Source organism: Semicossyphus pulcher, unplaced genomic scaffold, assembly GCF_022749685.1.
Source record: "Semicossyphus pulcher isolate SPU_LCO1_2020_fin unplaced genomic scaffold, fSemPul1.0.p SCAF_8, whole genome shotgun sequence".
NCBI classification, from domain to species: domain Eukaryota; kingdom Metazoa; phylum Chordata; class Actinopteri; order Labriformes; family Labridae; genus Semicossyphus; species Semicossyphus pulcher.
Window position 1 is genome coordinate 26,112,501 of NW_027211759.1, and position 25,518 is coordinate 26,138,018.

Here is a 25,518-nt window from a genome sequence, read left to right on the forward strand (position 1 = left end):
CTGCTGCCCAGCAATTCCGGCCACGCCCGACCTTGGCTCCGGGCCCTGACCCTCGAATGCCTAGGATAGTTTTTGTTGCTTGCTTGCTTGCTTGCTTGCTTGCTTTCCACAAAAGACAGAGGCTCGGCCAAACGGCTAAGCCTGCCAAAAATAGCTTTAACTCAATAGTGTTCCTCTCCACGGAAGTCTTTAGTAAAAGGCGAAAGACTTGTGCGTTTTGAAGAGAAACCCGAGTAGGTACAGGCTTCTCCTCGGGAGCAGCCCAGCACAGGCGTCGCCCCAGCCACTACACTCACGGTGAGTCTCACCACTTGGCTCGTCGCGGACTGGGCCGCTTCCACCCCAGCCCTGCCCACATTTGCCACAGGCTTTATCCGACGGAAAATTCAGAGAAATGAAGGCCTGGCTGTCAGATGCGGGCTACGAAACATGTATCAGGGTCTTGCAGGCCCTCTGTGACATTCCAGGAAGAAACAAAGGGGATCTGCGGGGCACAAAATCACTGCGCTGCACTGCACTGAGGAGTTGTTTTTGCACAAGGCAGGAGAAGGTTGCACCGTTCCCGGTGGCACTGCAATACCGGGTCGATGCGTGGAGTGAACGGAGCAAGCCCCTCTTTCAGCTCCCGGTGTCAAAAATCCGTTTAATATTTCGTCCCCGTATAGAGGACATATCAGATATTAAACTGATAAGAACAGATTTTTCTTTCTTTCGAAAAAATTTATTGACACTTATTTCAGACATTGTTTTTCGTAAAAAACACATTTTTGACCTTTAAAATACAACACTGCCTTTTGTACCCACTTGGCTTGAATTAAAACAAATGATTTTTAAAAGACAACACCGAAATGGTTAAAAGAAGTTACATCATACATAAAATCCATTGATCAATAAATATGTGCACTTTTTAAAACCATTCGTTCGTCACTTATTTGTTTTATAGTATTACAGACAGTTTAAAATTTAAAGGCATATGATAAAAGTTTTTACTTCTTCAAGTGTCTTTTAAAAATCATTTAAAAGGGAGTGCATTGGTTAAAATGCTTAATGTCCTCTGTTGTGCAGGAGCGCAGTGAGCCCCTACCAATACAAACTCATTCTGTTCTCCCAAACAGAATGATCTCTCGGTTCCTGTCCTGGTGCTCAGAGGAGACCCTCACCCTGCTGCTCCTTCCCACCTGCCTCTCCCGGAGGGTCAGGCCGCCGCTGCTTTGAACTTTTCCCGTGTGGCTCCGGCTCCTTCGTCCGAATGGGCACAGAGGCGATTCTTCTTTGTGGCTGTGTCCTAGGCCTGCCGCCTGCAGCTCCGGCCGTTCTGACCGTCGCTGCTGCCATCTGGATCACAGCCACGGGGGGGATCTGCTTGTGCTTCCTTACCAGCAAGTTCCTGGAGGTCCATGTGGCGTCTTTGATGGCGGCTAGAGTGAGCCATTGTTGCGCAAAGTCCTTTGCTTTCTGCTGCATCTGGCTCACTCCGTACAAGACGAGTTGTGGTGTGAGGACCTCCCTTGCTGGTAAGCACGGGAATTGCAAGGAGCCGGCTGTTGCCCACTGTTCTACGGCAGCGCTGCACTCCCAGAGCAGGTGCCTCACCGACTCAGGCGCGCCACAACCAGGTCGGGGGCAGGTTGAGGACGTCGCCATGCCCCGGGAGTGCATTACGGACCTGACTGGGAGGATCTCATGGGCCACCATCCATGACAGGTCCCGGAGTCTGTTTGGGAGAACAGGATGGTTCACGTTGCGCCAAACTGTGGAGGGCTCGCCGAATGCAAGCCCGCGCACTGGACTCACTGGCTCTCGCTCCTGCACAACAGAGATAAGAGAACGGTGGTTAGTTAAAACATGCAACTCCTCCTGTTCAAGGTTAAAGTGTCTTAAAAACTTAGGGATAAAAGAGTAGGCAGTTGGTAAGTTAAAAGACACAGGAACTTTAAGATCTGGTGTTAAAATCTTTAGTTTTCTGAGGTATGACCCCATCCAGAACCGTGTCATTGCCGTGGTTAGTGGGTTTCTGGATGGGGTTGTGGCCGCGCTCAATGCCAGGGTGGTGAATCGGCTTCCTAGAACCAGGTGAAGGTCGGGCACTCCTTTTCCTCCTTTCTCTTTTGGCTTCTTCATGATGTCCCTCCTCAAGCGCTCCCACTTGGACCCCCACAGAAAATAAAAGATGGCTCGTTCCAGGTCTAAAATCACTTTTTTAGAAGGGATAAAAACAGAACTGATCAATAAAAGCAAAGGTAAAATCACTGCTTTAATGATTAAAACCTTTCCTTCCATGGTCAGTCTTCGTGAAGTCCAGTACCCCAGTCTTTGTTTAACTTTCCCTATCTTGTCCTGCCAATTGGTTTCCCCTCCTCCCTGTCTGTCAAATTTGACCCCAAGTATTTTTTGGTCGGTCTGGGTCACAGTCAGGGGGAGTCCAGATGTCTCAGTCGCTGTCCATGGTCCATAAAATTGGGCTTGGGTTTTGTGTCTGTTTAGTCTCGATCCAGAGGCCCGTCCAAACCAGTCAGTCAAGTCCAGCGTCCTGTTGACGGATAAAAGGTCAGTGCATAAAATGTTTATGTCGTCCATATAAAAAACACATTTAGTGGTAAGTCCCCCGCTCCCCGGTACTCCCACCCCTCTGATTCGTTGGTCCCTTCTCAAAATCTGTGCCAACGGTTCGATGCAGATAACATAGAGGAGGGCAGATAACGGACAACCCTGACGGACACCGCAGTTTATTTCCACTGCTTTTGTCAGATGCCCATTAACCACAAATTTGCTGGTGATGTCCCGGTACAGCAATCCCACCCAAACTATAAACCTTTCAGGGAACCCCATTTTTGGCAGCACCTTGAAGAGGTACTGGTGCGAGACCCGATCAAAGGCTTTTTCAAAATCTAAATTCAAGACTACTAGCCGGATGTTTCTGTCTCTCGCAAAACAGATGGTGTCTCGGATCAGTACGAGGCTGTCTGTGATCTTCCTCCCCGGGATGGCACAGGCTTGATCCGGGTGAATCAGCCCTTCTAAAAACACAGACATGCGCGATGCTAAAAGCTTACTAAAAAGTTTACAGTCAATGTTTAAAAGAGTGATAGGTCTCCAGTTTTTTAAGTCCGTCTTGTCTTTGTCTTTAAAAAGTAGAGTCACTATCCCTAATCTAAAACTGTCAGGAAGTCGGTCAAGTTTTTCAAAATCCATAAAAACAGCAAGTAGGTCAGGTGCTAAAATATCCCAGAAGGTCAGGTAAAATTCCAAGGGAAGCCCATCCTCTCCAGGAGACTTCCCTTTCTTAAAACCCTTAATACAGTTGTTTATTTCTAAAAGCGTAAAATCTTGGGATAAAAGCACACTGTCGTCTATCTTGCGTTCGATGAATTTTAAAACTTCTTTCATTGTGTCATTTTTTATGTTTTTTTCTTTGTACAGTTCTTCGTAAAAGTTTTGCACAGTTTCATTTATTTCTTTTGTTGTTTCAGCAGTGCGTTCATTTTCTCTTTTTAGTTTAACTATAGTTTTATCCTTACTTATTATTTTCTTAAAAAAATATCTTGTGCACTTTTCTCCTTCTTCTAGTTCCCGTTCTTTGCTCCTTAAAATGACACCTTTGCTGTTGATTTCTGCTAATACCGACATCTCTTGTTTTACTTGTTTAATTTCTTCATTAAAATCCATTCCTTGTTGGTTTAGTTTAAAATACCGTTGTAGTCGCTTTTGCAGTCCCAACATGCGTCTGTTTTCCCTATCTTTCTTTCTCTTCCCTGCCTGCCTAAAGAAAGTCTGGGTCCTTCCCTTCGCCATTTCCCACCAGTGTGCACGTGTATCGTATAAGTCTTGAAGGGTCTGCCACTCTTGGTACTGCTCCCTATACTGCCTAACTAACTCCCTATCCTCTAAAAGGGAGCAGTTGAGTTTCCACAGACCCTTTCCTGATGTCACACCAGAAGAGAGTGAGAGGGTGCACGAGAGCATGGCGTGATCGGAAAAGAAAACAGGAGTTAATCTAGCATCGGTAGGTGGGCAATCTCGTGATAAAACGTAATCTATGCGAGAGGCTTTGGTACCGTCACCACTGAACCAGGTGAAGCCCTCCTCTCTGGGATGCATGACTTTAAAACAGTCCAGTAGTTTAAAATCCCTGCGTATGCCCTCTAATAAAACCGATGTTTTGTCCACTTTAAAACCCTCTCCTGCTCCCTTCCTATCATTTCTGCTTAAAACACAATTAAAATCCCCTCCTACAACTAAAGGTTCCCTACCTAGCATGTGGGACTGCAAGTCTTCTAAAAGGTCATACCTGTCATTCTTGTCGTTAAAGCCATAAATATTTAAAACATTAAAATCTCTACCCATAAAAGTCAGATGTGCTAAAAGTGCCCTACCATCTCTCACCACAGTGCTGCCCTTCACCAAGACTAGAGGATTTTTGATTAAAATGGCCACTCCATCGTTTTTGTTTTCGTTTGACCCGCTCCATATTGATGTTTGTGGCCATAGCTCCTTCCAATCTCTGTAGTTGTTTAAAAACGGTAGGCCACACTCCTGTATTAAAAACACATCAGACTTAAACGAGTTAAGAAAGGATAAAACCATTTGGGCTCTAACTTTCGACTTCACACTTCTCACATTGATGGTTGAGAAGGTGATAGCCATAAGTATGGTTAAAAACAACAGGTAAGACATTTTAAAAGACTAAAATTAAAAGGCAGTTAAATGTCTTGTGAATGAGGCTCTTCTTTCACTCTTACGGGTGAAGAGTGACTGGGTCGAGCTTCATTTCCCTTTCGGACTCTGGGTGGTGGCCTTTCTTGCAATCTTTTATTAAATTTGGAGTCCTTAGGGGTTGATTGCAGAGCTATGGTAAGAAATGAGACCTCATTTGGTGAATTGGAGGGGAAGACTCTGGGCTCCTCCACAGGTGAACTGTCTGAGGAGTTCCCAGCTCTTCCCCTCTTCTCTGAGACTACAGGAGACTCAGAGGACAATTCAGATAAAGGCCTCTTAGCCTGCTGGGCCTGTGGGAGGGGGGCATCTTCACTATCACTCTGACTCGGTGGGTCTGAGTCAGAGGTAGCTCCGCCTTCTGCCTGCACTGCACCCTCTCCTTCGCCACTCTCAGCTTGGGGGGCAGTTGCAGGCCCCTCCCCCTCTCCCTCCTCACCTGGTCTTTCTCCTCCAATCACAGGATTTGGAGGGAGATTTGAATTTTCAGTCCTAGGCTCTTCCAAACGCTCCTCAAACATTTGTACCGGTCCGCCATTTTCCTTCTCCTTCCCTGTGACTTTTGCTGCTTTCAATTTGTTGGCAAAAGACTTTGGGCAATCTCTGAAGAGGTGATTTGTTTCACCACAGAGGTTGCACTTTCTGCCATTGGTACATTCCTCGAAGGTATGCCCAATTTCTCTGCATTTACCACAAATTGTCTGCTTACACGCTTCCGCAAGGTGCCCTTGCTCACCACACTTGCGGCAGAGCTTGGGCTGACCTTGATAGTGAATGTAGCCCCTGTTATTTCCCAGGACTATCATGGATGGCAGATGTTTCAGGCCTTGGAAGCCCTGGGGGTCCTGCCATTGCTGGACAGGGACCCTCCAGGCACAATTCCAGATGCCATCCTCATCTCTCACCTTCATAGCCTGGCCTTTAACAGTGCAATATCTGCCCAGCCATATACAAATGTCTTCTGCACTAACTGTTTCATTGAACATTCTGACAATGACTGTTTTAGAGGCATTGTCAGTCAGTTTCTCAACATTAAATGCAGAAAACTGGGGTTTTACATTTTCAAAGCGGTTCCAAAATTCAAGCAGCAATGGGGCAGAGCGGAAGCTCACATCAAAACCCTTATTCAGTGGTAAAGTGACGATACAATTCATGTCGTCTGGGGAAAAATTCAACACTTTCTGAATTAATTTCCGGGAGAAGTCAAGTCTAGACATTTTTAAAGGCTCTCCATCTTTTTCCTTAAAAACAAACCGAACGCTGTGGTGCCTCCGCATGCCGGCATGGGGAGCCGACATGGTGGAGGCACCACGCACTAAAACACTTAAAACCTAAAACACGATGAATAAATAACTAAAATAAGTAAAAAGGGTAAAAGGCAAGTAAAAGAGAGAAAAAGGGAGTAAAACCAAGTAAAAGCTGGAAAAGCAAGTAAAAGCAAGTAAAAGCAGTACTTACCTTGGTTGTTCTGGTCAGGCAGTTATCACCGCCAAAAACGGTGGTAACCTGCACTTCTGGAACAATATATTCCTGTGTGAAACCTACGAGCAACTACGAAGCAGTTGTTCTGGATTTCAAAAGGAAAAAAATATAATATCCTCCAGTGCACTAGCAGAAGCAATGCCACAAGCAGGCAAGAGCTCCCACTAGCCAGCGGAGGCGATCGCTGTCTCACCAAGAGGTAGAACAGTGGAGGATCTGATAAGAACAGATACTACACTTGATCTTAGCCAAAAGGCCGAGAAGCGATGCCGCAGACTGTTTGCCGCTCGAGCCCACCTCCTGGAACGGCCCTCCCTCGTCGTGGTGCGGAAATTCTTATCGGCCGTAACGAACGACGGCTGCTGCCCAGCAATTCCGGCCACGCCCGACCTTGGCTCCGGGCCCTGACCCTCGAATGCCTAGGATAGTTTTTGTTGCTTGCTTGCTTGCTTTCCACAAAAGACAGAGGCTCGGCCAAACGGCTAAGCCTGCCAAAAATAGCTTTAACTCAATAGTGTTCCTCTCCACGGAAGTCTTTAGTAAAAGGCGAAAGACTTGTGCATTTTGCAGAGAAACCCGAGTAGGTACAGGCTTCTCCTCGGGAGCAGCCCAGCACAGGCGTCGCCCCAGCCACTACACTCACGGTGAGTCTCACCACTTGGCTCGTCGCGGACTGGGCCGCTTCCACCCCAGCCCTGCCCACATTTGCCACAGGCTTTATCCGACGGAAAATTCAGAGAAATGAAGGCCTGGCTGTCAGATGCGGGCTACGAAACATGTATCAGGGTCTTGCAGGCCCTCTGTGACATTCCAGGAAGAAACAAAGGGGATCTGCGGGGCACAAAATCACTGCGCTGCACTGCACTGAGGAGTTGTTTTTGCACAAGGCAGGAGAAGGTTGCACCGTTCCCGGTGGCACTGCAATACCGGGTCGATGCGTGGAGTGAACGGAGCAAGCCCCTCTTTCAGCTCCCGGTGTCAAAAATCCGTTTAATATTTCGTCCCCGTATAGAGGACATATCAGATATTAAACTGATAAGAACAGATACTACACTTGATCTTAGCCAAAAGGCCGAGAAGCGATGCCGCAGACTGTTTGCCGCTCGAGCCCACCTCCTGGAACGGCCCTCCCTCGTCGTGGTGCGGAAATTCTTATCGGCCGTAACGAACGACGGCTGCTGCCCAGCAATTCCGGCCACGCCCGACCTTGGCTCCGGGCCCTGACCCTCGAATGCCTAGGATAGTTTTTGTTGCTTGCTTGCTTGCTTGCTTGCTTTCCACAAAAGACAGAGGCTCGGCCAAACGGCTAAGCCTGCCAAAAATAGCTTTAACTCAATAGTGTTCCTCTCCACGGAAGTCTTTAGTAAAAGGCGAAAGACTTGTGCGTTTTGCAGAGAAACCCGAGTAGGTACAGGCTTCTCCTCGGGAGCAGCCCAGCACAGGCGTCGCCCCAGCCACTACACTCACGGTGAGTCTCACCACTTGGCTCGTCGCGGACTGGGCCGCTTCCACCCCAGCCCTGCCCACATTTGCCACAGGCTTTATCCGACGGAAAATTCAGAGAAATGAAGGCCTGGCTGTCAGATGCGGGCTACGAAACATGTATCAGGGTCTTGCAGGCCCTCTGTGACATTCCAGGAAGAAACAAAGGGGATCTGCGGGGCACAAAATCACTGCGCTGCACTGCACTGAGGAGTTGTTTTTGCACAAGGCAGGAGAAGGTTGCACCGTTCCCGGTGGCACTGCAATACCGGGTCGATGCGTGGAGTGAACGGAGCAAGCCCCTCTTTCAGCTCCCGGTGTCAAAAATCCGTTTAATATTTCGTCCCCGTATAGAGGACATATCAGATATTAAACTGATAAGAACAGATACTACACTTGATCTTAGCCAAAAGGCCGAGAAGCGATGCCGCAGACTGTTTGCCGCTCGAGCCCACCTCCTGGAACGGCCCTCCCTCGTCGTGGTGCGGAAATTCTTATCGGCCGTAACGAACGACGGCTGCTGCCCAGCAATTCCGGCCACGCCCGACCTTGGCTCCGGGCCCTGACCCTCGAATGCCTAGGATAGTTTTTGTTGCTTGCTTGCTTGCTTGCTTTCCACAAAAGACAGAGGCTCGGCCAAACGGCTAAGCCTGCCAAAAATAGCTTTAACTCAATAGTGTTCCTCTCCACGGAAGTCTTTAGTAAAAGGCGAAAGACTTGTGCGTTTTGAAGAGAAACCCGAGTAGGTACAGGCTTCTCCTCGGGAGCAGCCCAGCACAGGCGTCGCCCCAGCCACTACACTCACGGTGAGTCTCACCACTTGGCTCGTCGCGGACTGGGCCGCTTCCACCCCAGCCCTGCCCACATTTGCCACAGGCTTTATCCGACGGAAAATTCAGAGAAATGAAGGCCTGGCTGTCAGATGCGGGCTACGAAACATGTATCAGGGTCTTGCAGGCCCTCTGTGACATTCCAGGAAGAAACAAAGGGGATCTGCGGGGCACAAAATCACTGCGCTGCACTGCACTGAGGAGTTGTTTTTGCACAAGGCAGGAGAAGGTTGCACCGTTCCCGGTGGCACTGCAATACCGGGTCGATGCGTGGAGTGAACGGAGCAAGCACCTCTTTCAGCTCCCGGTGTCAAAAATCCGTTTAATATTTCGTCCCCGTATAGAGGACATATCAGATATTAAACTGATAAGAACAGATACTACACTTGATCTTAGCCAAAAGGCCGAGAAGCGATGCCGCAGACTGTTTGCCGCTCGAGCCCACCTCCTGGAACGGCCCTCCCTCGTCGTGGTGCGGAAATTCTTATCGGCCGTAACGAACGACGGCTGCTGCCCAGCAATTCCGGCCACGCCCGACCTTGGCTCCGGGCCCTGACCCTCGAATGCCTAGGATAGTTTTTGTTGCTTGCTTGCTTGCTTGCTTGCTTGCTTGCTTTCCACAAAAGACAGAGGCTCGGCCAAACGGCTAAGCCTGCCAAAAATAGCTTTAACTCAATAGTGTTCCTCTCCACGGAAGTCTTTAGTAAAAGGCGAAAGACTTGTGCGTTTTGAAGAGAAACCCGAGTAGGTACAGGCTTCTCCTCGGGAGCAGCCCAGCACAGGCGTCGCCCCAGCCACTACACTCACGGTGAGTCTCACCACTTGGCTCGTCGCGGACTGGGCCGCTTCCACCCCAGCCCTGCCCACATTTGCCACAGGCTTTATCCGACGGAAAATTCAGAGAAATGAAGGCCTGGCTGTCAGATGCGGGCTACGAAACATGTATCAGGGTCTTGCAGGCCCTCTGTGACATTCCAGGAAGAAACAAAGGGGATCTGCGGGGCACAAAATCACTGCGCTGCACTGCACTGAGGAGTTGTTTTTGCACAAGGCAGGAGAAGGTTGCACCGTTCCCGGTGGCACTGCAATACCGGGTCGATGCGTGGAGTGAACGGAGCAAGCCCCTCTTTCAGCTCCCGGTGTCAAAAATCCGTTTAATATTTCGTCCCCGTATAGAGGACATATCAGATATTAAACTGATAAGAACAGATTTTTCTTTCTTTCGAAAAAATTTATTGACACTTATTTCAGACATTGTTTTTCGTAAAAAACACATTTTTGACCTTTAAAATACAACACTGCCTTTTGTACCCACTTGGCTTGAATTAAAACAAATGATTTTTAAAAGACAACACCGAAATGGTTAAAAGAAGTTACATCATACATAAAATCCATTGATCAATAAATATGTGCACTTTTTAAAACCATTCGTTCGTCACTTATTTGTTTTATAGTATTACAGACAGTTTAAAATTTAAAGGCATATGATAAAAGTTTTTACTTCTTCAAGTGTCTTTTAAAAATCATTTAAAAGGGAGTGCATTGGTTAAAATGCTTAATGTCCTCTGTTGTGCAGGAGCGCAGTGAGCCCCTACCAATACAAACTCATTCTGTTCTCCCAAACAGAATGATCTCTCGGTTCCTGTCCTGGTGCTCAGAGGAGACCCTCACCCTGCTGCTCCTTCCCACCTGCCTCTCCCGGAGGGTCAGGCCGCCGCTGCTTTGAACTTTTCCCGTGTGGCTCCGGCTCCTTCGTCCGAATGGGCACAGAGGCGATTCTTCTTTGTGGCTGTGTCCTAGGCCTGCCGCCTGCAGCTCCGGCCGTTCTGACCGTCGCTGCTGCCATCTGGATCACAGCCACGGGGGGGATCTGCTTGTGCTTCCTTACCAGCAAGTTCCTGGAGGTCCATGTGGCGTCTTTGATGGCGGCTAGAGTGAGCCATTGTTGCGCAAAGTCCTTTGCTTTCTGCTGCATCTGGCTCACTCCGTACAAGACGAGTTGTGGTGTGAGGACCTCCCTTGCTGGTAAGCACGGGAATTGCAAGGAGCCGGCTGTTGCCCACTGTTCTACGGCAGCGCTGCACTCCCAGAGCAGGTGCCTCACCGACTCAGGCGCGCCACAACCAGGTCGGGGGCAGGTTGAGGACGTCGCCATGCCCCGGGAGTGCATTACGGACCTGACTGGGAGGATCTCATGGGCCACCATCCATGACAGGTCCCGGAGTCTGTTTGGGAGAACAGGATGGTTCACGTTGCGCCAAACTGTGGAGGGCTCGCCGAATGCAAGCCCGCGCACTGGACTCACTGGCTCTCGCTCCTGCACAACAGAGATAAGAGAACGGTGGTTAGTTAAAACATGCAACTCCTCCTGTTCAAGGTTAAAGTGTCTTAAAAACTTAGGGATAAAAGAGTAGGCAGTTAGTAAGTTAAAAGACACAGGAACTTTAAGATCTGGTGTTAAAATCTTTAGTTTTCTGAGGTATGACCCCATCCAGAACCGTGTCATTGCCGTGGTTAGTGGGTTTCTGGATGGGGTTGTGGCCGCGCTCAATGCCAGGGTGGTGAATCGGCTTCCTAGAACCAGGTGAAGGTCGGGCACTCCTTTTCCTCCTTTCTCTTTTGGCTTCTTCATGATGTCCCTCCTCAAGCGCTCCCACTTGGACCCCCACAGAAAATAAAAGATGGCTCGTTCCAGGTCTAAAATCACTTTTTTAGAAGGGATAAAAACAGAACTGATCAATAAAAGCAAAGGTAAAATCACTGCTTTAATGATTAAAACCTTTCCTTCCATGGTCAGTCTTCGTGAAGTCCAGTACCCCAGTCTTTGTTTAACTTTCCCTATCTTGTCCTGCCAATTGGTTTCCCCTCCTCCCTGTCTGTCAAATTTGACCCCAAGTATTTTTTGGTCGGTCTGGGTCACAGTCAGGGGGAGTCCAGATGTCTCAGTCGCTGTCCATGGTCCATAAAATTGGGCTTGGGTTTTGTGTCTGTTTAGTCTCGATCCAGAGGCCCGTCCAAACCAGTCAGTCAAGTCCAGCGTCCTGTTGACGGATAAAAGGTCAGTGCATAAAATGTTTATGTCGTCCATATAAAAAACACATTTAGTGGTAAGTCCCCCGCTCCCCGGTACTCCCACCCCTCTGATTCGTTGGTCCCTTCTCAAAATCTGTGCCAACGGTTCGATGCAGATAACATAGAGGAGGGCAGATAACGGACAACCCTGACGGACACCGCAGTTTATTTCCACTGCTTTTGTCAGATGCCCATTAACCACAAATTTGCTGGTGATGTCCCGGTACAGCAATCCCACCCAAACTATAAACCTTTCAGGGAACCCCATTTTTGGCAGCACCTTGAAGAGGTACTGGTGCGAGACCCGATCAAAGGCTTTTTCAAAATCTAAATTCAAGACTACTAGCCGGATGTTTCTGTCTCTCGCAAAACAGATGGTGTCTCGGATCAGTACGAGGCTGTCTGTGATCTTCCTCCCCGGGATGGCACAGGCTTGATCCGGGTGAATCAGCCCTTCTAAAAACACAGACATGCGCGATGCTAAAAGCTTACTAAAAAGTTTACAGTCAATGTTTAAAAGAGTGATAGGTCTCCAGTTTTTTAAGTCCGTCTTGTCTTTGTCTTTAAAAAGTAGAGTCACTATCCCTAATCTAAAACTGTCAGGAAGTCGGTCAAGTTTTTCAAAATCCATAAAAACAGCAAGTAGGTCAGGTGCTAAAATATCCCAGAAGGTCAGGTAAAATTCCAAGGGAAGCCCATCCTCTCCAGGAGACTTCCCTTTCTTAAAACCCTTAATACAGTTGTTTATTTCTAAAAGCGTAAAATCTTGGGATAAAAGCACACTGTCGTCTATCTTGCGTTCGATGAATTTTAAAACTTCTTTCATTGTGTCATTTTTTATGTTTTTTTCTTTGTACAGTTCTTCGTAAAAGTTTTGCACAGTTTCATTTATTTCTTTTGTTGTTTCAGCAGTGCGTTCATTTTCTCTTTTTAGTTTAACTATAGTTTTATCCTTACTTATTATTTTCTTAAAAAAATATCTTGTGCACTTTTCTCCTTCTTCTAGTTCCCGTTCTTTGCTCCTTAAAATGACACCTTTGCTGTTGATTTCTGCTAATACCGACATCTCTTGTTTTACTTGTTTAATTTCTTCATTAAAATCCATTCCTTGTTGGTTTAGTTTAAAATACCGTTGTAGTCGCTTTTGCAGTCCCAACATGCGTCTGTTTTCCCTATCTTTCTTTCTCTTCCCTGCCTGCCTAAAGAAAGTCTGGGTCCTTCCCTTCGCCATTTCCCACCAGTGTGCACGTGTATCGTATAAGTCTTGAAGGGTCTGCCACTCTTGGTACTGCTCCCTATACTGCCTAACTAACTCCCTATCCTCTAAAAGGGAGCAGTTGAGTTTCCACAGACCCTTTCCTGATGTCACACCAGAAGAGAGTGAGAGGGTGCACGAGAGCATGGCGTGATCGGAAAAGAAAACAGGAGTTAATCTAGCATCGGTAGGTGGGCAATCTCGTGATAAAACGTAATCTATGCGAGAGGCTTTGGTACCGTCACCACTGAACCAGGTGAAGCCCTCCTCTCTGGGATGCATGACTTTAAAACAGTCCAGTAGTTTAAAATCCCTGCGTATGCCCTCTAATAAAACCGATGTTTTGTCCACTTTAAAACCCTCTCCTGCTCCCTTCCTATCATTTCTGCTTAAAACACAATTAAAATCCCCTCCTACAACTAAAGGTTCCCTACCTAGCATGTGGGACTGCAAGTCTTCTAAAAGGTCATACCTGTCATTCTTGTCGTTAAAGCCATAAATATTTAAAACATTAAAATCTCTACCCATAAAAGTCAGATGTGCTAAAAGTGCCCTACCATCTCTCACCACAGTGCTGCCCTTCACCAAGACTAGAGGATTTTTGATTAAAATGGCCACTCCATCGTTTTTGTTTTCGTTTGACCCGCTCCATATTGATGTTTGTGGCCATAGCTCCTTCCAATCTCTGTAGTTGTTTAAAAACGGTAGGCCACACTCCTGTATTAAAAACACATCAGACTTAAACGAGTTAAGAAAGGATAAAACCATTTGGGCTCTAACTTTCGACTTCACACTTCTCACATTGATGGTTGAGAAGGTGATAGCCATAAGTATGGTTAAAAACAACAGGTAAGACATTTTAAAAGACTAAAATTAAAAGGCAGTTAAATGTCTTGTGAATGAGGCTCTTCTTTCACTCTTACGGGTGAAGAGTGACTGGGTCGAGCTTCATTTCCCTTTCGGACTCTGGGTGGTGGCCTTTCTTGCAATCTTTTATTAAATTTGGAGTCCTTAGGGGTTGATTGCAGAGCTATGGTAAGAAATGAGACCTCATTTGGTGAATTGGAGGGGAAGACTCTGGGCTCCTCCACAGGTGAACTGTCTGAGGAGTTCCCAGCTCTTCCCCTCTTCTCTGAGACTACAGGAGACTCAGAGGACAATTCAGATAAAGGCCTCTTAGCCTGCTGGGCCTGTGGGAGGGGGGCATCTTCACTATCACTCTGACTCGGTGGGTCTGAGTCAGAGGTAGCTCCGCCTTCTGCCTGCACTGCACCCTCTCCTTCGCCACTCTCAGCTTGGGGGGCAGTTGCAGGCCCCTCCCCCTCTCCCTCCTCACCTGGTCTTTCTCCTCCAATCACAGGATTTGGAGGGAGATTTGAATTTTCAGTCCTAGGCTCTTCCAAACGCTCCTCAAACATTTGTACCGGTCCGCCATTTTCCTTCTCCTTCCCTGTGACTTTTGCTGCTTTCAATTTGTTGGCAAAAGACTTTGGGCAATCTCTGAAGAGGTGATTTGTTTCACCACAGAGGTTGCACTTTCTGCCATTGGTACATTCCTCGAAGGTATGCCCAATTTCTCTGCATTTACCACAAATTGTCTGCTTACACGCTTCCGCAAGGTGCCCTTGCTCACCACACTTGCGGCAGAGCTTGGGCTGACCTTGATAGTGAATGTAGCCCCTGTTATTTCCCAGGACTATCATGGATGGCAGATGTTTCAGGCCTTGGAAGCCCTGGGGGTCCTGCCATTGCTGGACAGGGACCCTCCAGGCACAATTCCAGATGCCATCCTCATCTCTCACCTTCATAGCCTGGCCTTTAACAGTGCAATATCTGCCCAGCCATATACAAATGTCTTCTGCACTAACTGTTTCATTGAACATTCTGACAATGACTGTTTTAGAGGCATTGTCAGTCAGTTTCTCAACATTAAATGCAGAAAACTGGGGTTTTACATTTTCAAAGCGGTTCCAAAATTCAAGCAGCAATGGGGCAGAGCGGAAGCTCACATCAAAACCCTTATTCAGTGGTAAAGTGACGATACAATTCATGTCGTCTGGGGAAAAATTCAACACTTTCTGAATTAATTTCCGGGAGAAGTCAAGTCTAGACATTTTTAAAGGCTCTCCATCTTTTTCCTTAAAAACAAACCGAACGCTGTGGTGCCTCCGCATGCCGGCATGGGGAGCCGACATGGTGGAGGCACCACGCACTAAAACACTTAAAACCTAAAACACGATGAATAAATAACTAAAATAAGTAAAAAGGGTAAAAGGCAAGTAAAAGAGAGAAAAAGGGAGTAAAACCAAGTAAAAGCTGGAAAAGCAAGTAAAAGCAAGTAAAAGCAGTACTTACCTTGGTTGTTCTGGTCAGGCAGTTATCACCGCCAAAAACGGTGGTAACCTGCACTTCTGGAACAATATATTCCTGTGTGAAACCTACGAGCAACTACGAAGCAGTTGTTCTGGATTTCAAAAGGAAAAAAATATAATATCCTCCAGTGCACTAGCAGAAGCAATGCCACAAGCAGGCAAGAGCTCCCACTAGCCAGCGGAGGCGATCGCTGTCTCACCAAGAGGTAGAACAGTGGAGGATCTGATAAGAACAGATACTACACTTGATCTTAGCCAAAAGGCCGAGAAGCGATGCCGCAGACTGTTTGCCGCTCGAGCCCACCTCCTGGAACGGCCCTCCCTCGTCGTGGTGCGGAAATTCTTATCGGCCGTAACGAACGACGGCTGCTGCCCAGCAATTCCGGCCACGCCCGACCTTGGCTCCGGGCCCTGACCCTCGAATGCCTAGGATAGTTTTTGTTGCTTGCTTGCTTGCTTGCTTGCTTTCCACAAAAGACAGAGGCTCGGCCAAACGGCTAAGCCTGCCAAAAATAGCTTTAACTCAATAGTGTTCCTCTCCACGGAAGTCTTTAGTAAAAGGCGAAAGACTTGTGCGTTTTGCAGAGAAACCCGAGTAGGTACAGGCTTCTCCTCGGGAGCAGCCCAGCACAGGCGTCGCCCCAGCCACTACACTCACGGTGAGTCTCACCACTTGGCTCGTCGCGGACTGGGCCGCTTCCACCCCAGCCCTGCCCACATTTGCCACAGGCTTTATCCGACGGAAAATTCAGAGAAATGAAGGCCTGGCTGTCAGATGCGGGCTACGAAACATGTATCAGGGTCTTGCAGGCCCTCTGTGACATTCCAGGAAGAAACAAAGGGGATCTGCGGGGCACAAAATCACTGCGCTGCACTGCACTGAGGAGTTGTTTTTGCACAAGGCAGGAGAAGGTTGCACCGTTCCCGGTGGCACTGCAATACCGGGTCGATGCGTGGAGTGAACGGAGCAAGCCCCTCTTTCAGCTCCCGGTGTCAAAAATCCGTTTAATATTTCGTCCCCGTATAGAGGACATATCAGATATTAAACTGATAAGAACAGATACTACACTTGATCTTAGCCAAAAGGCCGAGAAGCGATGCCGCAGACTGTTTGCCGCTCGAGCCCACCTCCTGGAACGGCCCTCCCTCGTCGTGGTGCGGAAATTCTTATCGGCCGTAACGAACGACGGCTGCTGCCCAGCAATTCCGGCCACGCCCGACCTTGGCTCCGGGCCCTGACCCTCGAATGCCTAGGATAGTTTTTGTTGCTTGCTTGCTTGCTTGCTTGCTTTCCACAAAAGACAGAGGCTCGGCCAAACGGCTAAGCCTGCCAAAAATAGCTTTAACTCAATAGTGTTCCTCTCCACGGAAGTCTTTAGTAAAAGGCGAAAGACTTGTGCGTTTTGCAGAGAAACCCGAGTAGGTACAGGCTTCTCCTCGGGAGCAGCCCAGCACAGGCGTCGCCCCAGCCACTACACTCACGGTGAGTCTCACCACTTGGCTCGTCGCGGACTGGGCCGCTTCCACCCCAGCCCTGCCCACATTTGCCACAGGCTTTATCCGACGGAAAATTCAGAGAAATGAAGGCCTGGCTGTCAGATGCGGGCTACGAAACATGTATCAGGGTCTTGCAGGCCCTCTGTGACATTCCAGGAAGAAACAAAGGGGATCTGCGGGGCACAAAATCACTGCGCTGCACTGCACTGAGGAGTTGTTTTTGCACAAGGCAGGAGAAGGTTGCACCGTTCCCGGTGGCACTGCAATACCGGGTCGATGCGTGGAGTGAACGGAGCAAGCCCCTCTTTCAGCTCCCGGTGTCAAAAATCCGTTTAATATTTCGTCCCCGTATAGAGGACATATCAGATATTAAACTGATAAGAACAGATACTACACTTGATCTTAGCCAAAAGGCCGAGAAGCGATGCCGCAGACTGTTTGCCGCTCGAGCCCACCTCCTGGAACGGCCCTCCCTCGTCGTGGTGCGGAAATTCTTATCGGCCGTAACGAACGACGGCTGCTGCCCAGCAATTCCGGCCACGCCCGACCTTGGCTCCGGGCCCTGACCCTCGAATGCCTAGGATAGTTTTTGTTGCTTGCTTGCTTGCTTGCTTTCCACAAAAGACAGAGGCTCGGCCAAACGGCTAAGCCTGCCAAAAATAGCTTTAACTCAATAGTGTTCCTCTCCACGGAAGTCTTTAGTAAAAGGCGAAAGACTTGTGCGTTTTGAAGAGAAACCCGAGTAGGTACAGGCTTCTCCTCGGGAGCAGCCCAGCACAGGCGTCGCCCCAGCCACTACACTCACGGTGAGTCTCACCACTTGGCTCGTCGCGGACTGGGCCGCTTCCACCCCAGCCCTGCCCACATTTGCCACAGGCTTTATCCGACGGAAAATTCAGAGAAATGAAGGCCTGGCTGTCAGATGCGGGCTACGAAACATGTATCAGGGTCTTGCAGGCCCTCTGTGACATTCCAGGAAGAAACAAAGGGGATCTGCGGGGCACAAAATCACTGCGCTGCACTGCACTGAGGAGTTGTTTTTGCACAAGGCAGGAGAAGGTTGCACCGTTCCCGGTGGCACTGCAATACCGGGTCGATGCGTGGAGTGAACGGAGCAAGCCCCTCTTTCAGCTCCCGGTGTCAAAAATCTGTTTAATATTTCGTCCCCGTATAGAGGACATATCAGATATTAAACTGATAAGAACAGATACTACACTTGATCTTAGCCAAAAGGCCGAGAAGCGATGCCGCAGACTGTTTGCCGCTCGAGCCCACCTCCTGGAACGGCCCTCCCTCGTCGTGGTGCGGAAATTCTTATCGGCCGTAACGAACGACGGCTGCTGCCCAGCAATTCCGGCCACGCCCGACCTTGGCTCCGGGCCCTGACCCTCGAATGCCTAGGATAGTTTTTGTTGCTTGCTTGCTTGCTTTCCACAAAAGACAGAGGCTCGGCCAAACGGCTAAGCCTGCCAAAAATAGCTTTAACTCAATAGTGTTCCTCTCCACGGAAGTCTTTAGTAAAAGGCGAAAGACTTGTGCATTTTGCAGAGAAACCCGAGTAGGTACAGGCTTCTCCTCGGGAGCAGCCCAGCACAGGCGTCGCCCCAGCCACTACACTCACGGTGAGTCTCACCACTTGGCTCGTCGCGGACTGGGCCGCTTCCACCCCAGCCCTGCCCACATTTGCCACAGGCTTTATCCGACGGAAAATTCAGAGAAATGAAGGCCTGGCTGTCAGATGCGGGCTACGAAACATGTATCAGGGTCTTGCAGGCCCTCTGTGACATTCCAGGAAGAAACAAAGGGGATCTGCGGGGCACAAAATCACTGCGCTGCACTGCACTGAGGAGTTGTTTTTGCACAAGGCAGGAGAAGGTTGCACCGTTCCCGGTGGCACTGCAATACCGGGTCGATGCGTGGAGTGAACGGAGCAAGCCCCTCTTTCAGCTCCCGGTGTCAAAAATCCGTTTAATATTTCGTCCCCGTATAGAGGACATATCAGATATTAAACTGATAAGAACAGATACTACACTTGATCTTAGCCAAAAGGCCGAGAAGCGATGCCGCAGACTGTTTGCCGCTCGAGCCCACCTCCTGGAACGGCCCTCCCTCGTCGTGGTGCGGAAATTCTTATCGGCCGTAACGAACGACGGCTGCTGCCCAGCAATTCCGGCCACGCCCGACCTTGGCTCCGGGCCCTGACCCTCGAATGCCTAGGATAGTTTTTGTTGCTTGCTTGCTTGCTTGCTTGCTTTCCACAAAAGACAGAGGCTCGGCCAAACGGCTAAGCCTGCCAAAAATAGCTTTAACTCAATAGTGTTCCTCTCCACGGAAGTCTTTAGTAAAAGGCGAAAGACTTGTGCGTTTTGAAGAGAAACCCGAGTAGGTACAGGCTTCTCCTCGGGAGCAGCCCAGCACAGGCGTCGCCCCAGCCACTACACTCACGGTGAGTCTCACCACTTGGCTCGTCGCGGACTGGGCCGCTTCCACCCCAGCCCTGCCCACATTTGCCACAGGCTTTATCCGACGGAAAATTCAGAGAAATGAAGGCCTGGCTGTCAGATGTGGGCTACGAAACATGTATCAGGGTCTTGCAGGCCCTCTGTGACATTCCAGGAAGAAACAAAGGGGATCTGCGGGGCACAAAATCACTGCGCTGCACTGCACTGAGGAGTTGTTTTTGCACAAGGCAGGAGAAGGTTGCACCGTTCCCGGTGGCACTGCAATACCGGGTCGATGCGTGGAGTGAACGGAGCAAGCCCCTCTTTCAGCTCCCGGTGTCAAAAATCCGTTTAATATTTCGTCCCCGTATAGAGGACATATCAGATATTAAACTGATAAGAACAGATACTACACTTGATCTTAGCCAAAAGGCCGAGAAGCGATGCCGCAGACTGTTTGCCGCTCGAGCCCACCTCCTGGAACGGCCCTCCCTCGTCGTGGTGCGGAAATTCTTATCGGCCGTAACGAACGACGGCTGCTGCCCAGCAATTCCGGCCACGCCCGACCTTGGCTCCGGGCCCTGACCCTCGAATGCCTAGGATAGTTTTTGTTGCTTGCTTGCTTGCTTGCTTGCTTTCCACAAAAGACAGAGGCTCGGCCAAACGGCTAAGCCTGCCAAAAATAGCTTTAACTCAATAGTGTTCCTCTCCACGGAAGTCTTTAGTAAAAGGCGAAAGACTTGTGCGTTTTGCAGAGAAACCCGAGTAGGTACAGGCTTCTCCTCGGGAGCAGCCCAGCACAGGCGTCGCCCCAGCCACTACACTCACGGTGAGTCTCACCACTTGGCTCGTCGCGGACTGGGCCGCTTCCACCCCAGCCCTGCCCACATTTGCCACAGGCTTTATCCGACGGAAAATTCAGAGAAATGAAGGCCTGGCTGTCAGATGCGGGCTACGAAACATGTATCAGGGTCTTGCAGGCCCTCTGTGACATTCCAGGAAGAAACAAAGGGGATCTGCGGGGCACAAAATCACTGCGCTGCACTGCACTGAGGAGTTGTTTTTGCACAAGGCAGGAGAAGGTTGCACCGTTCCCGGTGGCACTGCAATACCGGGTCGATGCGTGGAGTGAACGGAGCAAGCCCCTCTTTCAGCTCCCGGTGTCAAAAATCCGTTTAATATTTCGTCCCCGTATAGAGGACATATCAGATATTAAACTGATAAGAACAGATACTACACTTGATCTTAGCCAAAAGGCCGAGAAGCGATGCCGCAGACTGTTTGCCGCTCGAGCCCACCTCCTGGAACGGCCCTCCCTCGTCGTGGTGCGGAAATTCTTATCGGCCGTAACGAACGACGGCTGCTGCCCAGCAATTCCGGCCACGCCCGACCTTGGCTCCGGGCCCTGACCCTCGAATGCCTAGGATAGTTTTTGTTGCTTGCTTGCTTGCTTTCCACAAAAGACAGAGGCTCGGCCAAACGGCTAAGCCTGCCAAAAATAGCTTTAACTCAATAGTGTTCCTCTCCACGGAAGTCTTTAGTAAAAGGCGAAAGACTTGTGCGTTTTGAAGAGAAACCCGAGTAGGTACAGGCTTCTCCTCGGGAGCAGCCCAGCACAGGCGTCGCCCCAGCCACTACACTCACGGTGAGTCTCACCACTTGGCTCGTCGCGGACTGGGCCGCTTCCACCCCAGCCCTGCCCACATTTGCCACAGGCTTTATCCGACGGAAAATTCAGAGAAATGAAGGCCTGGCTGTCAGATGTGGGCTACGAAACATGTATCAGGGTCTTGCAGGCCCTCTGTGACATTCCAGGAAGAAACAAAGGGGATCTGCGGGGCACAAAATCACTGCGCTGCACTGCACTGAGGAGTTGTTTTTGCACAAGGCAGGAGAAGGTTGCACCGTTCCCGGTGGCACTGCAATACCGGGTCGATGCGTGGAGTGAACGGAGCAAGCCCCTCTTTCAGCTCCCGGTGTCAAAAATCCGTTTAATATTTCGTCCCCGTATAGAGGACATATCAGATATTAAACTGATAAGAACAGATACTACACTTGATCTTAGCCAAAAGGCCGAGAAGCGATGCCGCAGACTGTTTGCCGCTCGAGCCCACCTCCTGGAACGGCCCTCCCTCGTCGTGGTGCGGAAATTCTTATCGGCCGTAACGAACGACGGCTGCTGCCCAGCAATTCCGGCCACGCCCGACCTTGGCTCCGGGCCCTGACCCTCGAATGCCTAGGATAGTTTTTGTTGCTTGCTTGCTTGCTTGCTTTCCACAAAAGACAGAGGCTCGGCCAAACGGCTAAGCCTGCCAAAAATAGCTTTAACTCAATAGTGTTCCTCTCCACGGAAGTCTTTAGTAAAAGGCGAAAGACTTGTGCGTTTTGAAGAGAAACCCGAGTAGGTACAGGCTTCTCCTCGGGAGCAGCCCAGCACAGGCGTCGCCCCAGCCACTACACTCACGGTGAGTCTCACCACTTGGCTCGTCGCGGACTGGGCCGCTTCCACCCCAGCCCTGCCCACATTTGCCACAGGCTTTATCCGACGGAAAATTCAGAGAAATGAAGGCCTGGCTGTCAGATGCGGGCTACGAAACATGTATCAGGGTCTTGCAGGCCCTCTGTGACATTCCAGGAAGAAACAAAGGGGATCTGCGGGGCACAAAATCACTGCGCTGCACTGCACTGAGGAGTTGTTTTTGCACAAGGCAGGAGAAGGTTGCACCGTTCCCGGTGGCACTGCAATACCGGGTCGATGCGTGGAGTGAACGGAGCAAGCCCCTCTTTCAGCTCCCGGTGTCAAAAATCTGTTTAATATTTCGTCCCCGTATAGAGGACATATCAGATATTAAACTGATGAGAAAAGATACTACACTTGATCTTAGCCAAAAGGCCGAGAAGCGATGCCGCAGACTGTTTGCCGCTCGAGCCCACCTCCTGGAACGGCCCTCCCTCGTCGTGGTGCGGAAATTCTTATCGGCCGTAACGAACGACGGCTGCTGCCCAGCAATTCCGGCCACGCCCGACCTTGGCTCCGGGCCCTGACCCTCGAATGCCTAGGATAGTTTTTGTTGCTTGCTTGCTTGCTTGCTTGCTTGCTTTCCACAAAAGACAGAGGCTCGGCCAAACGGCTAAGCCTGCCAAAAATAGCTTTAACTCAATAGTGTTCCTCTCCACGGAAGTCTTTAGTAAAAGGCGAAAGACTTGTGCGTTTTGCAGAGAAACCCGAGTAGGTACAGGCTTCTCCTCGGGAGCAGCCCAGCACAGGCGTCGCCCCAGCCACTACACTCACGGTGAGTCTCACCACTTGGCTCGTCGCGGACTGGGCCGCTTCCACCCCAGCCCTGCCCACATTTGCCACAGGCTTTATCCGACGGAAAATTCAGAGAAATGAAGGCCTGGCTGTCAGATGCGGGCTACGAAACATGTATCAGGGTCTTGCAGGCCCTCTGTGACATTCCAGGAAGAAACAAAGGGGATCTGCGGGGCACAAAATCACTGCGCTGCACTGCACTGAGGAGTTGTTTTTGCACAAGGCAGGAGAAGGTTGCACCGTTCCCGGTGGCACTGCAATACCGGGTCGATGCGTGGAGTGAACGGAGCAAGCCCCTCTTTCAGCTCCCGGTGTCAAAAATCCGTTTAATATTTCGTCCCCGTATAGAGGACATATCAGATATTAAACTGATAAGAACAGATACTACACTTGATCTTAGCCAAAAGGCCGAGAAGCGATGCCGCAGACTGTTTGCCGCTCGAGCCCACCTCCTGGAACGGCCCTCCCTCGTCGTGGTGCGGAAATTCTTATCGGCCGTAACGAACGACGGCTGCTGCCCAGCAATTCCGGCCACGCCCGACCTTGGCTCCGGGCCCTGACCCTCGAATGCCTAGGATAGTTTTTGTTGCTTGCTTGCTTGCTTGCTTGCTTGCTTTCCACAAAAGACAGAGGCTCGGCCAAACGGCTAAGCCTGCCAAAAATAGCTTTAACTCAATAGTGTTCCTCTCCACGGAAGTCTTCAGTAAAAGGCGAAAGACTTGTGCGTTTTGAAGAGAAACCCGAGTAGGTACAGGCTTCTCCTCGGGAGCAGCCCAGCACAGGCGTCGCCCCAGCCACTACACTCACGGTGAGTCTCACCACTTGGCTCGTCGCGGACTGGGCCGCTTCCACCCCAGCCCTGCCCACATTTGCCACAGGCTTTATCCGACGGAAAATTCAGAGAAATGAAGGCCTGGCTGTCAGATGCGGGCTACGAAACATGTATCAGGGTCTTGCAGGCCCTCTGTGACATTCCAGGAAGAAACAAAGGGGATCTGCGGGGCACAAAATCACTGCGCTGCACTGCACTGAGGAGTTGTTTTTGCACAAGGCAGGAGAAGGTTGCACCGTTCCCGGTGGCACTGCAATACCGGGTCGATGCGTGGAGTGAACGGAGCAAGCCCCTCTTTCAGCTCCCGGTGTCAAAAATCCGTTTAATATTTCGTCCCCGTATAGAGGACATATCAGATATTAAACTGATAAGAACAGATACTACACTTGATCTTAGCCAAAAGGCCGAGAAGCGATGCCGCAGACTGTTTGCCGCTCGAGCCCACCTCCTGGAACGGCCCTCCCTCGTCGTGGTGCGGAAATTCTTATCGGCCGTAACGAACGACGGCTGCTGCCCAGCAATTCCGGCCACACCCGACCTTGGCTCCGGGCCCTGACCCTCGAATGCCTAGGATAGCTTTTGTTGCTTGCTTGCTTGCTTGCTTGCTTGCTTTCCACAAAAGACAGAGGCTCGGCCAAACGGCTAAGCCTGCCAAAAATAGCTTTAACTCAATAGTGTTCCTCTCCACGGAAGTCTTTAGTAAAAGGCGAAAGACTTGTGCGTTTTGAAGAGAAACCCGAGTAGGTACAGGCTTCTCCTCGGGAGCAGCCCAGCACAGGCGTCGCCCCAGCCACTACACTCACGGTGAGTCTCACAACTTGGCTCGTCGCGGACTGGGCCGCTTCCACCCCAGCCCTGCCCACATTTGCCACAGGCTTTATCCGACAGAAAATTCAGAGAAATGAAGGCCTGGCTGTCAGATGCGGGCTACGAAACATGTATCAGGGTCTTGCAGGCCCTCTGTGACATTCCAGGAAGAAACAAAGGGGATCTGCGGGGCACAAAATCACTGCGCTGCACTGCACTGAGGAGTTGTTTTTGCACAAGGCAGGAGAAGGTTGCACCGTTCCCGGTGGCACTGCAATACCGGGTCGATGCGTGGAGTGAACGGAGCAAGCCCCTCTTTCAGCTCCCGGTGTCAAAAATCCGTTTAATATTTCGTCCCCGTATAGAGGACATATCAGATATTAAACTGATAAGAACAGATACTACACTTGATCTTAGCCAAAAGGCCGAGAAGCGATGCCGCAGACTGTTTGCCGCTCGAGCCCACCTCCTGGAACGGCCCTCCCTCGTCGTGGTGCGGAAATTCTTATCGGCCGTAACGAACGACGGCTGCTGCCCAGCAATTCCGGCCACGCCCGACCTTGGCTCCGGGCCCTGACCCTCGAATGCCTAGGATAGTTTTTGTTGCTTGCTTGCTTGCTTGCTTGCTTGCTTTCCACAAAAGACAGAGGCTCGGCCAAACGGCTAAGCCTGCCAAAAATAGCTTTAACTCAATAGTGTTCCTCTCCACGGAAGTCTTTAGTAAAAGGCGAAAGACTTGTGCGTTTTGCAGAGAAACCCGAGTAGGTACAGGCTTCTCCTCGGGAGCAGCCCAGCACAGGCGTCGCCCCAGCCACTACACTCTGGGTGAGTCTCACCACTTGGCTCGTCGCGGACTGGGCCGCTTCCACCCCAGCCCTGCCCACATTTGCCACAGGCTTTATCCGACGGAAAATTCAGAGAAATGAAGGCCTGGCTGTCAGATGCGGGCTACGAAACATGTATCAGGGTCTTGCAGGCCCTCTGTGACATTCCAGGAAGAAACAAAGGGGATCTGCGGGGCACAAAATCACTGCGCTGCACTGCACTGAGGAGTTGTTTTTGCACAAGGCAGGAGAAGGTTGCACCGTTCCCGGTGGCACTGCAATACCGGGTCGATGCGTGGAGTGAACGGAGCAAGCCCCTCTTTCAGCTCCCGGTGTCAAAAATCCGTTTAATATTTCGTCCCCGTATAGAGGACATATCAGATATTAAACTGATAAGAACAGATACTACACTTGATCTTAGCCAAAAGGCCGAGAAGCGATGCCGCAGACTGTTTGCCGCTCGAGCCCACCTCCTGGAACGGCCCTCCCTCGTCGTGGTGCGGAAATTCTTATCGGCCGTAACGAACGACGGCTGCTGCCCAGCAATTCCGGCCACGCCCGACCTTGGCTCCGGGCCCTGACCCTCGAATGCCTAGGA

General features: G+C 50.2%; 36 non-coding genes across 36 annotated transcripts; all 36 read right to left on the bottom strand.

The window, feature by feature from the left end:
• Positions 1 to 124: 124 nt before the first annotated feature.
• Positions 125 to 237, bottom strand: LOC138614031 (U5 spliceosomal RNA). Its single transcript, XR_011310144.1, has one exon. It is a non-coding gene; the product is annotated as a U5 spliceosomal RNA (small nuclear RNA).
• A 309-nt stretch (positions 238 to 546) lies between these two features.
• On the bottom strand, positions 547 to 735 carry LOC138613960 (U2 spliceosomal RNA). The gene has a single exon (XR_011310083.1). It is a non-coding gene; the product is annotated as a U2 spliceosomal RNA (small nuclear RNA).
• A 5,546-nt stretch (positions 736 to 6,281) lies between these two features.
• On the bottom strand, positions 6,282 to 6,463 carry LOC138613979 (U2 spliceosomal RNA). The gene has a single exon (XR_011310095.1). It is a non-coding gene; the product is annotated as a U2 spliceosomal RNA (small nuclear RNA).
• A 203-nt stretch (positions 6,464 to 6,666) lies between these two features.
• LOC138613690 (U5 spliceosomal RNA) lies at positions 6,667 to 6,779 on the bottom strand. The gene has a single exon (XR_011309824.1). It is a non-coding gene; the product is annotated as a U5 spliceosomal RNA (small nuclear RNA).
• Positions 6,780 to 7,088: 309 nt separating this feature from the next.
• LOC138613618 (U2 spliceosomal RNA) lies at positions 7,089 to 7,279 on the bottom strand. Its single transcript, XR_011309756.1, has one exon. It is a non-coding gene; the product is annotated as a U2 spliceosomal RNA (small nuclear RNA).
• Positions 7,280 to 7,490: 211 nt separating this feature from the next.
• Positions 7,491 to 7,603, bottom strand: LOC138613657 (U5 spliceosomal RNA). The gene has a single exon (XR_011309792.1). It is a non-coding gene; the product is annotated as a U5 spliceosomal RNA (small nuclear RNA).
• A 309-nt stretch (positions 7,604 to 7,912) lies between these two features.
• Positions 7,913 to 8,103, bottom strand: LOC138613630 (U2 spliceosomal RNA). The gene has a single exon (XR_011309766.1). It is a non-coding gene; the product is annotated as a U2 spliceosomal RNA (small nuclear RNA).
• A 207-nt stretch (positions 8,104 to 8,310) lies between these two features.
• LOC138614032 (U5 spliceosomal RNA) lies at positions 8,311 to 8,423 on the bottom strand. Its single transcript, XR_011310145.1, has one exon. It is a non-coding gene; the product is annotated as a U5 spliceosomal RNA (small nuclear RNA).
• A 309-nt stretch (positions 8,424 to 8,732) lies between these two features.
• Positions 8,733 to 8,923, bottom strand: LOC138613936 (U2 spliceosomal RNA). Its single transcript, XR_011310059.1, has one exon. It is a non-coding gene; the product is annotated as a U2 spliceosomal RNA (small nuclear RNA).
• A 219-nt stretch (positions 8,924 to 9,142) lies between these two features.
• On the bottom strand, positions 9,143 to 9,255 carry LOC138614033 (U5 spliceosomal RNA). Its single transcript, XR_011310146.1, has one exon. It is a non-coding gene; the product is annotated as a U5 spliceosomal RNA (small nuclear RNA).
• A 309-nt stretch (positions 9,256 to 9,564) lies between these two features.
• On the bottom strand, positions 9,565 to 9,753 carry LOC138613961 (U2 spliceosomal RNA). Its single transcript, XR_011310084.1, has one exon. It is a non-coding gene; the product is annotated as a U2 spliceosomal RNA (small nuclear RNA).
• Positions 9,754 to 15,299: 5,546 nt separating this feature from the next.
• LOC138613980 (U2 spliceosomal RNA) lies at positions 15,300 to 15,481 on the bottom strand. The gene has a single exon (XR_011310096.1). It is a non-coding gene; the product is annotated as a U2 spliceosomal RNA (small nuclear RNA).
• Positions 15,482 to 15,692: 211 nt separating this feature from the next.
• LOC138613658 (U5 spliceosomal RNA) lies at positions 15,693 to 15,805 on the bottom strand. The gene has a single exon (XR_011309793.1). It is a non-coding gene; the product is annotated as a U5 spliceosomal RNA (small nuclear RNA).
• Positions 15,806 to 16,114: 309 nt separating this feature from the next.
• On the bottom strand, positions 16,115 to 16,305 carry LOC138613641 (U2 spliceosomal RNA). Its single transcript, XR_011309777.1, has one exon. It is a non-coding gene; the product is annotated as a U2 spliceosomal RNA (small nuclear RNA).
• Positions 16,306 to 16,516: 211 nt separating this feature from the next.
• LOC138613659 (U5 spliceosomal RNA) lies at positions 16,517 to 16,629 on the bottom strand. Its single transcript, XR_011309794.1, has one exon. It is a non-coding gene; the product is annotated as a U5 spliceosomal RNA (small nuclear RNA).
• Positions 16,630 to 16,938: 309 nt separating this feature from the next.
• On the bottom strand, positions 16,939 to 17,129 carry LOC138613654 (U2 spliceosomal RNA). Its single transcript, XR_011309789.1, has one exon. It is a non-coding gene; the product is annotated as a U2 spliceosomal RNA (small nuclear RNA).
• Positions 17,130 to 17,336: 207 nt separating this feature from the next.
• LOC138614034 (U5 spliceosomal RNA) lies at positions 17,337 to 17,449 on the bottom strand. Its single transcript, XR_011310147.1, has one exon. It is a non-coding gene; the product is annotated as a U5 spliceosomal RNA (small nuclear RNA).
• Positions 17,450 to 17,758: 309 nt separating this feature from the next.
• LOC138613648 (U2 spliceosomal RNA) lies at positions 17,759 to 17,949 on the bottom strand. Its single transcript, XR_011309783.1, has one exon. It is a non-coding gene; the product is annotated as a U2 spliceosomal RNA (small nuclear RNA).
• Positions 17,950 to 18,152: 203 nt separating this feature from the next.
• LOC138613691 (U5 spliceosomal RNA) lies at positions 18,153 to 18,265 on the bottom strand. Its single transcript, XR_011309825.1, has one exon. It is a non-coding gene; the product is annotated as a U5 spliceosomal RNA (small nuclear RNA).
• Positions 18,266 to 18,574: 309 nt separating this feature from the next.
• On the bottom strand, positions 18,575 to 18,765 carry LOC138613665 (U2 spliceosomal RNA). The gene has a single exon (XR_011309800.1). It is a non-coding gene; the product is annotated as a U2 spliceosomal RNA (small nuclear RNA).
• A 211-nt stretch (positions 18,766 to 18,976) lies between these two features.
• On the bottom strand, positions 18,977 to 19,089 carry LOC138614035 (U5 spliceosomal RNA). Its single transcript, XR_011310148.1, has one exon. It is a non-coding gene; the product is annotated as a U5 spliceosomal RNA (small nuclear RNA).
• A 309-nt stretch (positions 19,090 to 19,398) lies between these two features.
• On the bottom strand, positions 19,399 to 19,589 carry LOC138613676 (U2 spliceosomal RNA). Its single transcript, XR_011309811.1, has one exon. It is a non-coding gene; the product is annotated as a U2 spliceosomal RNA (small nuclear RNA).
• Positions 19,590 to 19,800: 211 nt separating this feature from the next.
• LOC138613660 (U5 spliceosomal RNA) lies at positions 19,801 to 19,913 on the bottom strand. Its single transcript, XR_011309795.1, has one exon. It is a non-coding gene; the product is annotated as a U5 spliceosomal RNA (small nuclear RNA).
• A 309-nt stretch (positions 19,914 to 20,222) lies between these two features.
• LOC138613688 (U2 spliceosomal RNA) lies at positions 20,223 to 20,413 on the bottom strand. Its single transcript, XR_011309822.1, has one exon. It is a non-coding gene; the product is annotated as a U2 spliceosomal RNA (small nuclear RNA).
• Positions 20,414 to 20,616: 203 nt separating this feature from the next.
• LOC138614036 (U5 spliceosomal RNA) lies at positions 20,617 to 20,729 on the bottom strand. The gene has a single exon (XR_011310149.1). It is a non-coding gene; the product is annotated as a U5 spliceosomal RNA (small nuclear RNA).
• A 309-nt stretch (positions 20,730 to 21,038) lies between these two features.
• On the bottom strand, positions 21,039 to 21,229 carry LOC138613699 (U2 spliceosomal RNA). The gene has a single exon (XR_011309833.1). It is a non-coding gene; the product is annotated as a U2 spliceosomal RNA (small nuclear RNA).
• Positions 21,230 to 21,436: 207 nt separating this feature from the next.
• On the bottom strand, positions 21,437 to 21,549 carry LOC138614037 (U5 spliceosomal RNA). The gene has a single exon (XR_011310150.1). It is a non-coding gene; the product is annotated as a U5 spliceosomal RNA (small nuclear RNA).
• A 309-nt stretch (positions 21,550 to 21,858) lies between these two features.
• On the bottom strand, positions 21,859 to 22,049 carry LOC138613956 (U2 spliceosomal RNA). The gene has a single exon (XR_011310079.1). It is a non-coding gene; the product is annotated as a U2 spliceosomal RNA (small nuclear RNA).
• A 215-nt stretch (positions 22,050 to 22,264) lies between these two features.
• LOC138613661 (U5 spliceosomal RNA) lies at positions 22,265 to 22,377 on the bottom strand. The gene has a single exon (XR_011309796.1). It is a non-coding gene; the product is annotated as a U5 spliceosomal RNA (small nuclear RNA).
• Positions 22,378 to 22,686: 309 nt separating this feature from the next.
• On the bottom strand, positions 22,687 to 22,877 carry LOC138613711 (U2 spliceosomal RNA). The gene has a single exon (XR_011309844.1). It is a non-coding gene; the product is annotated as a U2 spliceosomal RNA (small nuclear RNA).
• Positions 22,878 to 23,092: 215 nt separating this feature from the next.
• Positions 23,093 to 23,205, bottom strand: LOC138613687 (U5 spliceosomal RNA). The gene has a single exon (XR_011309821.1). It is a non-coding gene; the product is annotated as a U5 spliceosomal RNA (small nuclear RNA).
• A 309-nt stretch (positions 23,206 to 23,514) lies between these two features.
• On the bottom strand, positions 23,515 to 23,705 carry LOC138613715 (U2 spliceosomal RNA). Its single transcript, XR_011309848.1, has one exon. It is a non-coding gene; the product is annotated as a U2 spliceosomal RNA (small nuclear RNA).
• A 215-nt stretch (positions 23,706 to 23,920) lies between these two features.
• Positions 23,921 to 24,033, bottom strand: LOC138614038 (U5 spliceosomal RNA). The gene has a single exon (XR_011310151.1). It is a non-coding gene; the product is annotated as a U5 spliceosomal RNA (small nuclear RNA).
• A 309-nt stretch (positions 24,034 to 24,342) lies between these two features.
• Positions 24,343 to 24,533, bottom strand: LOC138613716 (U2 spliceosomal RNA). The gene has a single exon (XR_011309849.1). It is a non-coding gene; the product is annotated as a U2 spliceosomal RNA (small nuclear RNA).
• Positions 24,534 to 24,748: 215 nt separating this feature from the next.
• Positions 24,749 to 24,861, bottom strand: LOC138613662 (U5 spliceosomal RNA). The gene has a single exon (XR_011309797.1). It is a non-coding gene; the product is annotated as a U5 spliceosomal RNA (small nuclear RNA).
• Positions 24,862 to 25,170: 309 nt separating this feature from the next.
• On the bottom strand, positions 25,171 to 25,361 carry LOC138613717 (U2 spliceosomal RNA). Its single transcript, XR_011309850.1, has one exon. It is a non-coding gene; the product is annotated as a U2 spliceosomal RNA (small nuclear RNA).
• Between the last annotated feature and the right edge of the window lie 157 nt (positions 25,362 to 25,518).